We start from the raw sequence: 17,653 nt of genomic DNA on the forward strand, positions 1-17,653 counted from the left end.
TCTTTTTCCTCAAAGACAAAACCATGATGGAGATGAAAGAAATCAGTGAAGTAGATAAAATCCAAAGAAGCTTCTGGACACGGTGGCTCATACTTGTAATCCTACCTACTCAGGAGGCTGAGAGCTGAGGATCACAGTTCAAAGCCAGCCTGGGCAATAAAAGTCTGTGAGATTCTTATCTCCAATTAACCACCAGAAACCCAGAAGTGATGCTGTGGCTCAAGGAGTGGGGCAGTAGCCTTGAGCTGATGAGCTCAGGAACAACACCAAGGCCCAGAATTCAAGTCCCAAGACCAACCAATAAAATAAAGAAAATAAAAAGAAAATCCAAAGTAGCTGACACAGCATAAATGTGTAAGTCTTCTGTAGTATGCCTACCCTCTGGCTTGTCACACATCTGTCTTCCTGCCCTGCACCAGATCAGCAATGAAACCAAGATGTGCACTCCATGCATACTGCACGCACACAGTTGCCACACGCATTCTTTCCTAGGCCCACTGTCCCACTCAAAAAAAAAAAAAACAGGTTCTATTCAATGCTGTAGATATACCTGATGCCACTGAACTGTGCATGTAACACTGGACAAAATGGTAAGCTTTATGATATGCACAGTTTTCCATGAGAAGGAAATGAAAAAGCAATGTACTAATCACCCGTGAAAAGCAAAACTAGCATTTCTGATACATTGGAAGACAAGTTAGCCACCACTATCAACATCAATATCAATGACATCAGCGTCATCTCTATCACTGTCATCATCATCACCATCATTTGCGGGGCCCTCTCTAGCATTCTCACTTAAACAGTTGAATCTATACAATTATTCTGTGATACTTATACCAATAATAGTGCGTTTAAATAGTGAGGAAATTGAGGAATAGAGAGATGAATTCACTAGTTCTAAGTCACACAAAGTAAGAGTGGCTGTGCCAAAAGACCCTCAAAGACATAGGGAAGCAATATACATAATTTGATTGTTTGAATGCAATTTCAACATTTGTCAACTCTTGTTACAGGCTCCAAAGAATTGAGAATACCAGTGCTTCCTGAATAGACTGGAAACTCCACTCAGCACTATTGCTGTTGCTTTCTGCAGTCCTAGGCAATTGCAGCATTCCAAAACCAGCTTAGAAAAATCCAAGTCTCCTGCACACACCCACAGTGTGGCCACACCAGAGCCTCACGTGTGCTTCCCATGGTGTCTAGTGGGTGTTTTTAGCTGACTGGGCCTCTCTGCCTTCCGTCTTCCAGCTGTCTTTCATGAAAATACCCGAAGCTGTTGTTTCGGGGCCTCATTTATTGACTATTTCAAAGTCCAATCATTTCTCTGGAATTTTAACAGCCCACGAATGATATCCACAAGGCCGAACACTCCCCGCTCAAAAAAATAGACAACTAGATCAATGGGAAGAAATCATGAAATAAAAATAAGCAAGTTGGGGGGGGGCAGGAGTTTGGCCTAGTGGTAGAGTGCTTGCCTAGCATGCACAAAGACCCGGGTTCCATTCCTTGGTACCACATACATAGAAAAAAAGCCGGAAATGGTGCTGAGACTCAAGTGGTAGAGCTCTAGCCTTGAGAAAGTCCAAGGACAGTGCTCAGGCCCTGAGCTCAAGCCCGGGACTGGCAAAAAAATAAAATAAAATAAGCAAGTTGGGCCAGTAGTTTGGCTTAGTGGTAGAGTGCTTGCCTAGCATGTTCAATTCCTCGGTACCACATACATAAAAAAAGATGAAAGTGGGGCTGAGGCTCAAGTGGCAGAGCTCGAGCCTTGAAAAAGCCCAAGGGCAGTGCTCAGGCCCTGAGTTCAAGCCCCAGGACTGGCAAATAATGATAATAATAATAATAATAATAATAAACTTGAAATTACCATTGTGCCTCATCTCAGAAAGATAGTTATGAAACTGGATAAATATCTAGTGTTGAGTTTGAACTCTGACTAAACAACACACTTACTTTTCCCCTATGGAATATGGAAGCTGAACTATAATTTTTTCGTGTGTATGTGTGTGTGTGTGTGTGTGTTTACATGTGTGTACATATGTGAGTACCTGGGCACTCATAAACTTTTCCTGCCCCGGTTGGCTTTGAACTGAGATCATTAGATCTCAGCTTCATGAGTAACTAGGATTAAAGATGTAAGCAAGCAGACACAGCCTGCAGCGTCTTCTGGACTTGTTATGAGAAAGTATATGCATGTTAAAGCACTTGCTAAGTTACAGGGTAGTAACTGCATTATTATTAATATCCTTTATATGTAATTGATATAAAAGTAGTTTCGTAATTAGTAAGTCTTAATATATTTCAAACATAAAAACTGACTCTAACATATTAGGGGGAAAAACATTTATAGAAATACCATGTTCCGGGCATGGGAGTTTGGCCTAGTGGTACAGTGCTTGCCTAGCATGCATGAAGACCCAGGTTCAATTCCTTGACACCACATACATAGAAAAAAGCCGAAAGCGGTGCTGAGGCTCAAGTGGTAGAGCTCTGGCCTTGAGAAAGCCCAAGGACAGTGCTCAGGCCCTGAGCTCAAGCCCAGGACTGGCAAAAAAAAAAAAAAGAAAGAAATACCATGTTCCTGGGACTGGGAATGTGGCTTAGTGGAATGGAGGGATGCCTCAGAGAACCTGCCTGGTAAACACAAGTTCTATTCCCTTTATTGACACCCTGGAGGACATATAGCCTATCCTACTGGCTTGATCCAATGTGACAATGTGGTGGTACCTGAAGGGTACTTTCCAAAGTTCACCTTCTTTCCCCAAGCTGCCAATTAAAAACAAGACGACATGGTAAAGAAGTCTCACCGCCACCTGACATCACTGAAGGATTATTGCAGTGTGCTTGCCTGTCCGTGCCTTGTCCATGGCTCTGGACTTTGCAGTACTCAAAGTTCACCATGAAGTTTTTTTCTCCATGTGCTCAGCCTCTCATGCAAACCCTCACTCCAATGTCAATATCTCCCAGGGTACTTTTGTGGAAATAAGGGTGAAAGTTCAAAACCTCCCCCTTGTTGGGAAGATTCCTTGGTTAATGGTGTCCCAGGAAATCCCCCTTTCTTTCTAGCATTGATTTCTCTTCTTCAGAACATCTACTCACATCTTCCTATTATTCACGGCATACAGCAACATACATTTGCCAAGTATCAACAGCAAATTCGTTCTCCACGGTGCATGTAAAGGCATGGTGGGTGCCTGGAAGGCTTGTGATGTCAGCAGTACAAGAAAAAATATTTAGACAAGTCACCAGATCAAGAGGCTGATAAGACTCCCAAGAGTGCTGCCCCCCTCCCCCCACTTTCAAAGGCAGGGCTTCTAAAAGGAGCTGAGAGGGAAAAGATCATTCAGAGGAGAACCAAACAGAGATGGGGAGACAGAAGCTCAAGAGGAATCCAAGGAGCGACATTAGGCTGAAAGAAGGTAGGGTGAAGAGTGGGGGGTGGGGGAAAACAGAAGGCAGAGTATAGGAAAGACTAAGAACTGCATCAAGGATCTAAGAAGGAACTTCAAAGAGCAGCTATCAAGGATGACTTAGGAGCACATGTACCACCCACCCCCCCTTTAGTTTCCCAAAGGGACAGAGGCATACCATCTCCAGAAGCATCTTCCGCAGAGTCGCTGCTGAGACCTCCTGAAGAGCAGTTTCAACATCTCCCAGGGAAGAGTGTTTGAGGCCATGTCAATGACAGAAAAATCGAGAAACAACCAAAAGTTCCATCTTTCCATTTCCACTTGCCTAGATGCTGACCATTTTTCTCTGTTTTTATGCATTTCGTTTTCCTTGTTTAGATTCCTGATTTAATTTCATTTATCATAATGCCCTCTGGGATCATCCATGCTACATCAAGAACAGAATTTTCTGCTTTGTTTAAGGCTATTTCTCTATTGGTATGGTCTTCACAATTTTCCTTTTGCAGCACTGAGAATTGAACCCAGGATCTTGTGCCTGCTAGATAAGTGTTTTCCACTGAGCTACATCCCCAGCCCTTTTACCATGATTTCTTCACTCCTGTGTAGATGCACACTTCTCTGGTTCCATGTCCTGCCTACATTGGATAACACCATAATGAACATGGGAGAAAAACAGGATTGCCATGATGCCAGTCAGACCCAGTTGGACTTTTATGGATAAAGACTAAGAAATGTCCAAATAATAAAATATTGCTACCATATTAGAATGTAGAGGCTTTAATTTTTCCCACACTTTCTTAGCATTGACAGTTGTCTTTTACAAAGTTTTAGGCACTCTGAGGATTCACTAATGGTTAACAACCTTGTCATATTAATCTAACTATCTCAGAAAACAAGGATAGGATAAGAAATGATTTTCCTTTGCAAACACCCACCAAGGCAGGCATTGGGAGCTCATCCCTGTAAACCTAGCTACTCAAGAGGCTGAGATCTGAAGATGTGGTTCAAAGCCAACCCAGCCAGGAAAGTCCATGAGACTCTTATCTCCAATAAACCACCAGCACACCGGAAGTGGCTCTGTGGCTCAAGGGGTAGGGCAGTAGCCTTGAGATGAAGAGCTCAGGGATAATGCCCAGGCCCAGAGTTCAAGCCCCACAACCCACCAAAAAAAGAAAAGGAAAAGGAAGAAAGAAAGAACTCTGTGACTCTTTTTTTAATTTTATTGTCAGGGTAATGTATAGAGGGGTTACAGTTACATTTGCCAGGTAGTAGGTGCATTACTTCTCATACATTGCTACCCCTTCTCATGTTTTTGTCTCCATTTTCCTTCCCCCACCCCCTCCCAATCATCTTGTTTCCCCCCCTGCTTCCTTTTCCTATTTCAAATAAACAAACAAACATATATACAACATACCCAGTAACAAAATCAGATACAGTAACAATATGAGATTAACCAAAGGGCAATAAAAGAGAATGGAAATAACTTATACCTTAAGAACAACAATCACACAAGATAAAGCTCTTGTTTCCATATCCTAGAGTTCCTTGCATTTAATCTCATCTTATATGATCTTATGTACCTAGGTTTTGAGCTATTTTGATTCTCTGCTACGAGAGTCCTAGATGTGTACTAATTACTACAAATGAGGGAAAGCATTGAGCCTGTGTTCCTTTGGGTCTGGCTTACTTCACTTAATAAGACTGTGTGACTCTTATGTCCAATGAACCAGCAAAAAAAAGCCAGAAGATTTGGAGATGTGGTAAAGCCAACTGACAGTGCAAGACCACCCCAGTCACTGTGGCTCACACCTATAATCACAGCTACTCAGGAGGCAGAGGCAGGAAGATCACAAAACTTTGAGAGGCCAGCCTGGACTGTATAGCAAGACATTATCCCCGCCCCCCCCCAAAAAAAGAAAAAGATTTGTACACATGTCAGATACTAGTAAACAAAGTGAAGGAATGCACAAGGCATAGTAGAGCGTATTAGCTGTCCCAACTGCTAGCAAGGATCGCTCCAAGAAGAGGCCCAGGGCTGCCTGGTGTTAGCCCAGCCCCCTGAAGGAGCCACCGCAGTTCTCAACCATGTCTATACGGACAAAGAGAAAAGAGAAGACATCCCGCAGAAGCACTCTTTGTGCTGGTCTTGGGGCTTGAACTCAGGCCTGGATGCTTGATCAATAGAGAACTGCAAAGGCCAGCAGCAGCTAAAGGGCCAGATGGCCGCTGACCAGGCCCCGGAGAGAACTCAACTCTTCCCCGCCCTGCCCACCAGCCCAGCCATGCAGGCACAGGGCGGCACCTGAGTCACCCACACGTCAACGCCCCGGGCTTCCCTTTGGCTGCCTCTCCCACAGGTAGTGCCAGACGATGAGCTCATGGCACTCAGCACAACCTTCTCCTTCACAAGCAGCTTTGATCCAAGTGATTACAAAGGCAATGTTGCAGGCATTATCTTACAGGCTCACATAGTTGGTGTTCAGCAGACTTCATTTTTTTTTAATGAAAAATGCCTTAGTTCCTCAGCAGAACTGAGCAGAAAGCAGTTTCCACATGTCCCATCCCCCCTTTACACACAGAGGCTCCCCACTTGAGCATCCTGTGTTCCTCATAAGAGCATCACACTTGTCCAATCTACACAAACTCACTTTGCCTTCTCACACTCATAGCTACATTAGGTCTTGGCCTTAGTGCTACCTGCTCTCTTTGTAATTCCTTCCTTCCTTCCTTCCTTCCTTCTTTCCTTTCCTTCTTTGTTAGTTTTTTTCTTTTTCTTCCTTTTCCTCTCCTTTCCTCTATGCGTGTGAGAATGTGTGTGTGTGTGTGTGCGCGTGCATGCGTATCTGTGTCTGTGTCTCTCTCTTTCTCTTTGTGCTGTTCCTGGAGCTTGAACGCAGGCCTGGATGCTGTCCCTAAGCTATTTTGCCCAAGGCAAGTGTTCTACCACTGGAGCCATAGCTCTGTTTCTGGCTTTTTTGTGATTAACTGGAGATAAGAGTCTCACAGACTTTCCTGCCTGGACTGGCTTTGAACTATAATCCTTAGATCTCAGCCTCCTGAGTAGTTAGGATTTACAGGAATGAGTTCCAGGCATGTAGATCTTTTTTAGTTTTTATTTTTTTTTCATTCTCAAGACTCCCTTTCATCCTTATTATATTTTATTATCTTTAAATAACTGTGCAAAGGAGTTACCATCCAACATGTGAGTTTGTGACTACCATGCATCTTGATCAATAAACAAGCTCAGTTTTAAGGAGCTTGAAATAATCAAGAGGAGTCAGATATTCCTAAACCACAGAAGAGCAACGATTCCACCAAGCTAGAATGTCCTTCTCCTATATCCTTAATAGAATGCTGGTTTTCTTCACTTATACAACCATGTTGAACAATTTCCTTAACTAAGTCATCTCAACTAGTGATTCTTAAGCCTCTTGAATTCAAGTCCCTTAAAAACCATGTTAAATCCCAATTTGGCTTTAACAAGTCTGGGGGAGGGGCCAAGACGCTCCTAGGTGGCACCAAAGGCTGCCATGAAACTGTATTTTGAGAATAAGGCTCTGCTTCCTGGACCAGACAAAGGTCAGGAAGTAAACAGATTTGCTTACATTGTAGCTTGACTAATGATTGGCCCCATGAGATGGGATGATGGGCTACTGAATGCCAAGTACAGGTGAGAGTTGGCACTAATGAATGCAGCAGTGCCTATTATTGGCACTCTGTCATTATTATTAGCATTCCTATTGCATCTGATTTGAGCTAGCTTCTTTATATAAAAGCACATCACCGTTGGGTATCAGTGGATTACATCTGTAATCCTAGCTACTAAGGAGGCTGAGATCGGAGGATCACAATTCAAAGCCAGTCACACCAAGAAAAATCTATGAGACATTTATCTCAATTTTGTAAATTGATCGTATTCAGTCTCCTTAGGAACAGTTCCTAGAGTACAGATAGCATATGACTTAATAAAACTACAGAGTCCATGGGCTGGGATATAGCTCAAAGGCAAAGCACTTGCCTAACAGATACAATATCCTGGGTTTTATCCCTAGTACCAAATATCAAAATGCATATATATATATATGCACACACATATATGTGTGTATATATATATATATACATATCTTACATTCCCAATTATTTTTCTTCTACTCTGGATTTTGAGAATACTCATAACACATATCCTTCTGCCCCTGATCTTGTCCTTTAAGGCCCTGCTGTGTACTTAATCTTCCTGTTGGTTGCACACATGTTCTTGCAAGTTATACAATACTAGAATCAGACTTGACAGGTTCCAGTTTAAATCCTTCATTTTAAAAGAAAATTAAGGGGCCAGGTGCATGGCCTAGTGGTAGACTGCTTGCCTAGCATTCACCAAGCCTTGAGTTTGATTCTTCAGTACCACATACACAGAAAAAGCCGGCAGTGGTGCTGTGACCCAAAGGGTAGAGTGCTAGCCTTGAGAAAGCTCAAGGACAGTGCCCAAGCCCTGAGTTCAAGCCCCAGTACTGGCAAAAGAAAAAAGAAGAAGGAAAAAAAGAAAATTAAGGCCCAGGTAGATTAGGCAGTTGGGCTAAAATGATAATTACATTTTCTGGAAGCAGGAGAAGTTGAATTAAGAGTAGGTGACAGTAACTCACACGCATAACCCTAGCTACTTTGGAGGTGGAGATCTGAGGATTGCAGTTCAATGCTGGCCCAGGTAGGAAAGTCCATGAGACTCACATTTCCAACAAAATACTAAAAAACCAACCAGAAGTGAAACTTTCTCAAGTGGTGGAGCACTCTCTTTGAACAGGGACAGCCCAGACTCTGAGTTCCAACCCCAGGACTGGCACACAAAGAGAGACCAGACCTCTACCACTTGAGCTACAACTCCACTTCTAGAGTATTGCTGACTGATTGGAGATGAGAGTCTCTCATATTCATCTACCTGAGCTGGCTTTGAATCTTGACGCTCACATCTCAGACTGCTGAGAAGCTAAGATTATAAGCATAAGCCAATAGTGCCAGCCTACAGCCTAAGGGCAAGATGCATCTTGACCTTCAGCTTTGGGTAGACTCTCCAGATTACTCAGAAAGACCTCTGCAGTGGAAAAGCCAAGTAATAGCAGAAGACCCTGAGTTCAAACCCCACTACTGGCACTAACTAAATTAATGGATAAGTAAATGAATAAATAAAGTAAGAAAATAAACACCTGGGGGCTGGGAATTTGGCCTAGTGGTTAAAGTGCTTGCCTAGCATGCATGAAGACCCGGGTTCGATTCCTCGGTACCACATACATAGAAAAAAGCCAGAAGTGGTGCTGAGGCTCAAGTGGTAGAGCTTTAGCCTTGAGAAAGTCCAAGGACAGTGCTCAGGCCCTGAGCTCAAGCCCAGGACTGGCAAAAAAAAAAAAAAAAAAAAAAAAGAAACACTGTACTGATTACCTACCTGTTCTTTCCCTCCTCAGCTCTAATCTAGAAACCCCTTTGTTAGTGCTACAAGGGAAGGTACAAAAGCCTGAAGGTTCTTGGCTGTATATCCTAAAAACATAGGAAAAATCAGGCAGCCAAACAAAACAGATATTAGTAACAGGACCAGGTTTCCCTGGGGGGATTTTCAAACCTAATCTTTTTTCAGACAAAAGTTGAGACTAGGATTGGAGGAAAGCAAGGGAGAAGGCTTTGGAGAAAAGGAAACCCTTCAAATGACTAAGACTAATCCTTATCTGGAAAATAATTGGGCATATTTAAACGTAAATGAGTGGTTAATTTAGACCTAGACAGCTTAAACAGCTGCAAGTGCCAGAAAACAGTCTCCCCAGTCCCTCTAGGGGGTTAAAGGCTGCTCTATTGACTAAGCTTGGTGGATAGCTACACCCTTATTCTTCCCCACTCCCCTCCTCCTTCACGGGGCTTGACCTCTAGGCCAAAGCATTGTCCCCCAGCTCTTCAGCTCAAGGCTATTACTCTACCACATATTGAGCCACAGCCCCACTTACGGTTTTCTGGTGGTTAATTGGAGATAAGAGTCCCAGGACTTTTATAACTGGGCTGGCTGTGAACTGTGAACTGTGATCCTCAAATCTTAGCTTCCTGAGTAGCTAGGATTACAAGGGCAAGCCACCGGCACCTTGCAGCATCAGTATTCTTCTTTTCTTTCTTTCTCTCTCCCTCCCTCCCTCCCTCCCTGCCTCCCTCCCTCCCTCCCTCCCTCTCTCTCTCTCTGCCTGTGGGTTTGAACTTGGCCTGAGCACTGTCCTTGGGCTTTCTCAAGGCTAGAGCACAACCACATGAGCCACAGCACCATTTTTGGCTTTTTCTATGTTTGTGATATCAATGAATTGAATCCAGATCTCCATGCATGCTAGACAAGCATTCTACCGCTATGCAAAACTCTGGGCCCCTACACCATTATTCTTTAATGCTTATGTATCTCATTAAAATAAAAATATTTAGAGGCTACAGGTGAAGCTCAATGGCAAAGTACTTGTTTAACACTCAGCATGAGGTCTTGGATTCGAACCACAAAACTGCAGGAAAAGAGAGAGAAAGAAAGGAAGAAAGGTTGGAAGGGAAGGGAAGACATCAGGCACTGGTGGGTCACACCTGTAATCCTAGCTACTGCTTAGGCTAACATCAGAGGATCTCAGTTCAAAGCCAGCCCAGGCAGGAAAGTCTGTCTGTGAGACTCATCTCCAATTAACCACCAGAAAACTGGAAATGGAGCTGTAGCTCAAAGTGGTAGAGCACTAACCTTGAGCAAAAGAGCTCCAAGTCAGTGCTCAGGCTCTGAGTTTAAGCCCCATGACTACCAAAAAAAAAAAAAAAAAATGTAACAAGATGCTGATGTTTCTTATCTTCAATTGGGTTAACCACCAAAAAGCTGGAAATGGAGTTGTGCCGGGTGGCAGAGCACTAGCCTTGAGCAGAAAAGCTAAAGGACAGTGACTAAGCCCTGGTTGTAAATCTTAGTACTGGGACAAGAAAGAAGAAAAAAAAGGAAGGAAGGAAGGAAGGAAGGAAGGAAGGAAGGAAGGAAGGAAGGAAGGAAGGAAGGAGAGAGAAAGAAGGAAAGAGAGGGAGGGGGAAGGTTAAATTTTAAAAGTCTCATTTGTTCCTGTTGCCTGTTCTCCCCAGACAGAGGGATGAGCTGCTAGCTATGACCTCCAAGTCTTCTTTGTCTATCTCTTCCAGCCTCTTGGCCTCTTCCTTCTCTGAGCCTCCTTCCTTTGTTTGTCTTCCTGTTTCCTGTCCCAGCTGGAATGTGAGTTGCAAAGCTCCAGGAACAGAACTTTCAGACAACTCTTCTCTGTAGCAGGACAGTCATGAGTCACAGAGACTCTCTTGCTACACTGCCCAAGGAAGAGAGGCTGAAAGAAGCAGAATACAGTAACCTTTCTGGAGGCCAATCAAAGGCCCGAGATAAAAAGCTGTTTTACAAGCTGTCGTCTCTTCCAGGCTATGGTCCCTCCCAGCCTTCTCCTGACTTAAAAGATTTACAGAACCCACTCCTGAAACAGATCCTTCAACTTCAATCTCTCTCTCTCCCCATGACCAGGGTAGCCAAGAGGGAATTGCTTTCCTACTTTGGAAAGAGCTGGGGGCCCTTGATAAATCAATATTGCTGGAATGCCTTGACTTACTCTGTGTGCAAATGAAATTGAGAGGCCTGGGCAGTGTTAGTTTGGATGGGCTCAGATCAATGGCCATAATCAACCCAAAGAAGGGGACTAGAAGGTGTATAGCAGTTGGTAGAAGACTTGCCTCACATCAGCAAGGTCCCTATGTAAATGTAAAAAAAAAAAATGTAGATGTTGTCAAGTGACCATAAGTAAAGTCAGAACCTATCTCCTTCAAGGAGTAAAATAATTGAAATAGTTATTAGAAAAGACTAATAGCTAAAGTAATTAGCAGCCATTTGGAATGTGAAAGAAAACTAGCAAGGAGATTGAATGAATATATCCATATATATGTAGCACTGGAGTGTGAACTTAGGGCCTTGCACTTATTTAGACAGTCACTATCACAATAGAGTCCAACCCATAGCCTTTAATTTGAATTATTCTACAAAGACTGAATATAGGTAAAGTATAGCACACTATGATTTGATACATGTATATGCTGTGTTTTGATTAAATATATCCATCACCAACCACTTGTTCTATGCTGTCTTTGAAAGTCAGAAGGGCTTTGCTCCAGCATCCTACCTGGTCCAGAGTTAATGTTCTAGAAAATTATTTACCATTACCTCTATTATTGATAGCATTCTACGTCTTAATCTAAAGTAGCTTTGTGTGTGTATTACTGCAGATCAAACACAGAATCTCCCTCATACTATAAAGTCATATTTTAGGTGTTTTTGTTTTTTCAAGACATTGGCCACAGCCTGTGCCTTCTGAGATGTTGGAGAGGTTATGACAGGGAGTAAAACTTCCAGACTTGACTTCAATGCTAGTAAGCCAGTCTTTACTGTAGGTCTTCACAAAATTGTTCTCAAACCAAGGGATTTTTGTTTTGTTTTGTTTTGTTTCTGTTTCTGTTTTGTTTTGTTTTGTTGCCAATCCTGGACTTGAACTCAGGGCCTGAGCACTGTTCTTGGACTTTCTCAAGACTAGAGCTCTACCACTTGATCCACAGCACCACTTCCAGCTTTTTTTTCTATATATGTGGTACTGAGAAATCAAAGCTGGGTCTTCGTGCATTCGAGGCAAGCACTCTCCCATTAGGCTGAACTCCCAGTGCCCAAGGTCCTATTGTCAATGACTTCATTGCTGAGGTACTTGAAACAAAACAAAACAAAACAATATTTCCTGCAATGACTCATCATTTCTTCCTAGAAGGGAATGATAACTGATTCCTAGAATACAGGTTGTTGGCTTTAAAAGTAAAGCCATATACTTTAGGGCCAAACCCTCCCCTTATGTGACTTGTCCATTGGTGAACACAAAGTGGCATGGCTTTTTCTTTGAAGACAACTAACTTTATTGGTTGGTTGGTTTGTTAGTTGCCAGTTCTGGGCTTGAGCTCAGACACTGAACACTGTCCTCAAGTTTTCTCAAGGATAGAGCTCTACCACTTGAGTCTCGGCATCACTTCCGGCTTTTTTCTATGTATGTGGTACTGAGGAATCGAACCCTGGTCTTTGTGCATGCTAGGCAAGCATTCCACCACTAGGCCAAACTCCCAGCCCCATTTTCAGCTTTTTCTACGGATATGATACCAAAGAATTGAACTCTGGGCTTCATGTAGGTCTCCTTATTCTCCTCTTCATGCAACTATGTAATAATACAATATTGTTTGGAGAGTACTTGTAATAAGGAATTTCAGAAATATTAAATGTTTTATCATTTATATCTATAGTCTACAAAAATATTTGGTATAGCTTTATAAATAGTAGGTAATATACAGATGATTTTCCATGAGTAGAGGCCCCTGTAATACAAAGGGCTTATAACATTTATTCAAATGGAGCCATCACTCTCTCCCAGATAATCCAGATCATCAGTGGGGGTGGGGGAGGGGGGGATAGAACTGAGGCCTTCCCTCTGGTAGATTCAGTGGAAGGAGCCCAAAGAATGAATGTAGCCTTTTTTCTTTTTAATAAGCTGTGAAGACTGCAGTACTTTTACAGAGTGCACTATTCATTTGGTGATAACTGATCTCCAGGAGTTGGGAAGAGAAGCTGTTTGGCTTAGCAAGTGGAGGTGTTTGGCTTACTATTGTCATTGGGTTCTCATCTGTTCAAAACAAATGCAGCCTGATAAGCCACTGGAGACCGGTGGGCCTTTGTGCTGCTCCCTAGAGGTACATCAGAGCTGGTATATGGAGGGAGCTATATACACTCTAGCTATCTAGTCATACTCTCTAGTTATCCTAATGGAGCATTGCTCAAAGAAGTAAGCTGCCAGCCTCTCCAAACTTTTGCTCATGGCATTTAGTTTCAAGTCTTATGAAGCTGCCTCTCAGCCTCACCAAGAAACAAGATCAGGGAACCACAAGTCTAGAAATCAGGAGCTGAATATCAATTGCTCACGTGTGTTATCCTAGCTACTGAGGAATTGATTCTTAACTCCAATTAACCAAAAGAAGAAGGAGCAGGAGGAAAGGGGAGGAGGAAGAGGAGGAAGAGGAGGGGGAAGAAGAGGAGGAGACGGAAGATGAAGGTGGAGGAGGAGGATCAGAAGAAGGAAGAGGAAGAAGAGAGGAAGGAGAAGGGAAAGAGGAGGAAGAGGGAAAAGCAGCAGGAGCAGCTGAAAGTAGAACTGTAGTTCGAGAGGTAAAAACACCAGCCTTAAGAAAAAAAAAATCTAAGTGTAAGCTCTAGTACCAGCACCAAAACAAATTAACAAGCAAAAAAAAAAATTTAACTTTAAGATTGGTAAGAAGTGGGGCCCAGGGTCTGGGAGTTTGGCCTAAAATACACGAAGGCCCTGGTTCAATTCCTCAGTACCACATATATAGAAAAAGCCAAAAGTGGTAGAGTGCTCAGGCCCTGAGCTCAAGCCGGGGACTGGCAAAATAAATAAATAAAAAGAAGTGACAAACTCTAAATATTATCAAGTATGATAAATAAAGTAATATGTTTCTAAATAATTAAATAAATGCTTCATTGATGAAAAAAGAAAGCCTAGAAATAGACTCAAACCCAAAGTTACCCAAATTTGTATATGTATCCACATAAGAGCTCATATAAGAAAAGAAGTGGGGGGGGGCCGGGAGTTTGGCCTAGTGGTTAAAGTGCTTGCCTAGCCTGCGGGAAGACCTGGGTTCAATTCCTCAGTACCACATACATAGAAAAAGCCATAAGTCGTGCTGTGGCTCAAGTGGTGGAGCCCTAGCCTTGAGAAAGCCCAAGGACAGTGCTCAGGCCCTCAGTTCAAGCCCCCAAAATTGGCACACAAAAAAAAAAAGAAAAAGAAAAAGAAAGGAAAGATGCATATGAGAATTGATATACCTTTTAATCCTCATTTTGAACCAATAGGAAGAAATTACCTTTAAGGGACTGAGGGGCTGAAAGTTTGGCCTCGTGGTAGAGTGCTTGCCTGGCAAGTACAAAAGTTCAATTGCTCAGTACCACATATGCAGAAAAAGCTGGAAGTGGTGCTGTGGCTCAAGTGATAGAGTCCTAGCCTAGCCTTGAACTGAAGAGCTCAGGGATGACAGCACCCAGACCCAGAGTTCAAGCCTCACTACAAAGAAAAAAAAAAAAAAAAAAAAAAGGAAGAGAATGATGTTGCAACAATTGGGTCACCATTTGTTGCAAAGTTGAGTATATGTGCTACATGTTGTAAAAATGAACAACAAAAATTCCATGCAGGAAAAAAAATACAAATCACAGAATAGAAGGAAGGAGAAAGAAAGAAAGAAAAAAAAGAAAGAGAAAGGGTGGGGAATGGAGGGGGAAGGGGAGGGAAGGAAAGGAGGGAGGGAGGAAGGGAGAGAGGGAAAAAGAGAAAAACAATTTTAAGAAAAAGAAGTAAGGAAAGCTGAGCACAGTGGCCCACTCCTATAATTCTAACTACTCAGGAGACTGAGAGCTGAGGATCACGGTTTAAAGTCAGCGGGGCACTAACGTCAGCGAGACTCTTATCTCGAATTAACCACTAGAAAGTCGGAAGTGGGGCTGTGACTCCAGGGATAGGATGGTGGCCTTGAGCTGAAGAGATCAGGGACAGTACCCAGACCCAGAGTTCAAGCCCCAGGACATCCTCCCAACACACCAAAAAAAAAAAAGGCCATAAGTGGCACTGTGGTTCAAGTGCTAGAGTTCAGCCTTGAGCAAAAGATGCTCAGAGACAGCAGCCAAGTGCTGAGTTCAAGCAAAAAAGAAGAAAAAGAAGAAGGAGGAGGAGGAGGAGGAGGAGGAGGAAGAGGAGGAGGAGGAGGAAAGAAAGAAAGAAAAAGAAAGAAAGAAAGTGAATTTCTTTTTTTATTCTTTTGTGGTGTTACTGGAGTATACCTCAGAGTTTTATGCTTATTTGGTGCTTAATGAACATTTTTGTAAGTAAAGACAAGTCAAACAGAAAATCATAAATATATATGCCTTTAAGGTACATCAATCTCCTTAATACACAAAGAACATAACAAATCAATATGATTAATATCACAAAAGAAAAAAATGTAGAGACTAGAAAAACAGATGGGTGGGGGTGGGGGGAGGGAATAGGGACCAAGACATGAGAAAGGCTATCAATGTTTGTGAAGTAATGCACCCTCTATCTGGTGAATGTAATGTAACCCTATTAATTATAATAAAAAATATGGAAAAAAGAAAAGAAGGAAAAAAGAGAAAGAGATGGGCACATAATCGGTATGAAAGAACTATATATATATATATAACTACATATGGCTCTTAATCACAGGAAAACTAAACTTCATTCACAATGAAACAAATACAAAACAAATCAGTGATACAAAACCAACTGCGACAATAAGTGTGGAGTATTTTTCTTCTTTTTTTGGCAGGAGTGGGGGTGGTACAGGTATTCTTTTTTGTACTGAGCATCCAGCTCAGGATATTGAACTTGTGGGGAAAAGTCTTTGCCACTGAGCCACATATCAAATATTGATCACAATATTTGATAAACACCAATCCGACTATGAGGAAACAGACAGCAGCACGTTGCCAGTGGGCACACACATTGGGCACATCTCATGATAGTCTCTGTCAAATGGGTCAGTGGCTACCCTTCATTCAGCAATGCCTCCTATAGAAATTCATTTCATAGGTTTGCTTGCATATGTATGAATTGCAAATATGGATATTTAATTGCAGCTTTGTGTGAGTAGTTGAAGAATGGAATGGGGCTGTGCTAAAACAATGCATAGGAGCATATCAAGAGAAGGGAACACAATGCCAGGTAACATTTATATTTCTCACCTCATGCCTACAAGAAACCAGTTACTTACACTGGACAAGGAGCTGAGGGGTTGGAGAAGAGGGGGAAGAGACAATTCCTTTCCTTTTTTTTTTTTTATAACTTTTGAATTTGGAGCTAGCCAACATTTTTTTTAATGGAAACAAAAGTCAAAAAGTGCATTGACCTGCAAAACCAGATTGTTGGAGAAGGACAGAACTGTATGTATTAATAAGAGCCACTGTGTGATTCTCCAGCACACAAGAGTGGGAGGGCCCTGACCCACAGTGCCGCTGGAAAAGCACACATCTTATCAAAATAATAATAGCAACAGTGATGCAAGCAGCCGAGAACACTTACTGAAGAAGATAAAAACCCAAGACACTACTGCCAAAGGCTTGCGCAAGCTTTCCTAAAAAATAATTCTTTGGCACCAAGAAACAGAAAGAGTTTGCACCAGAAGGTATTTCTTGTGCTTGCTGGTGTCCTGTTTAACCACTATTAATTATTTCCCGTGTGTGTGTGTGTGTGTGTGTGTGTGTGTGTGTGTGTGTGTGTGTGTTAGTGTATTATCAAACTTTCTGCCCAGGCTGGCCTCAAATCTCCATCCTCCCAATTCCTGGGTAGCTAGGATTAGAGGCATGAACCACCACCTTAGTTCAGATTTTTGTAGTTTGCTATTTTTCCCTAATCTTTGATCTTAGTAGCCTTACTAGAAAATATAGGAAAATGGAAGTGGCAGTGTTGCCCAAGGGGTAGGGCAGTAGCCTTGAGCTGAAGAACTCAGGGACAATGCCCCGGCCCAGAGTAAAAGTCCAAGAGAGAGAGAGAGAGAGAGAGAGAGAGAGAGAGAGAGAGAGAGAGAGAGAGAGAGAGAGAGAGAGAGAGAGAGAGAGAGAGAGAGAGAGAGAGAGAGGGAGGGAGGGAGGGAGGGAGGGAGGGAGGGAGGGAGGGAGGGAGAGGGAGAGGGAGAGGGAGAGGTAATAATTAGGAGATACTTTTCTAATAAAAGCTGAGCACAGTGGCACACACGTTTTGTCTCAGCTGGGTGTCAATGGCTATAATCCTAGCTACTCAGGAAAGGATCCCAGTTCAAAGCCAACCCAGGGAAGAAAAAAAAATTCACCTGAGACTCATCTTCAATAAACCAGCAAAGAGCCAGAAGTAGAGGTATGGCACCAGAACTAGAGTTCAGCCCTTGGGCACAAAAGCTAAGGGAAGGAGAGGGAAAGTGTGAGGTCCTGAGTTCAAGCCCTAGTACTAGGTCAGGGCAGGGGATTAAGGCAAATGATGACAATATGGTGTAGTGACTCATAATGAGTTCTCTGGAGCTAGATTGTGGGAGCTCACTGTGTAATCTTGAGCAAGGTACTTCTCTGTGCTTTGGTAGACTTATCT

The sequence above is a fragment of the Megascapheus bottae genome, chromosome 19, assembly GCF_031878675.1.
Source record: "Megascapheus bottae isolate mThoBot1 chromosome 19, mThoBot2.hap1, whole genome shotgun sequence".
NCBI lineage: Eukaryota > Metazoa > Chordata > Mammalia > Rodentia > Geomyidae > Megascapheus > Megascapheus bottae.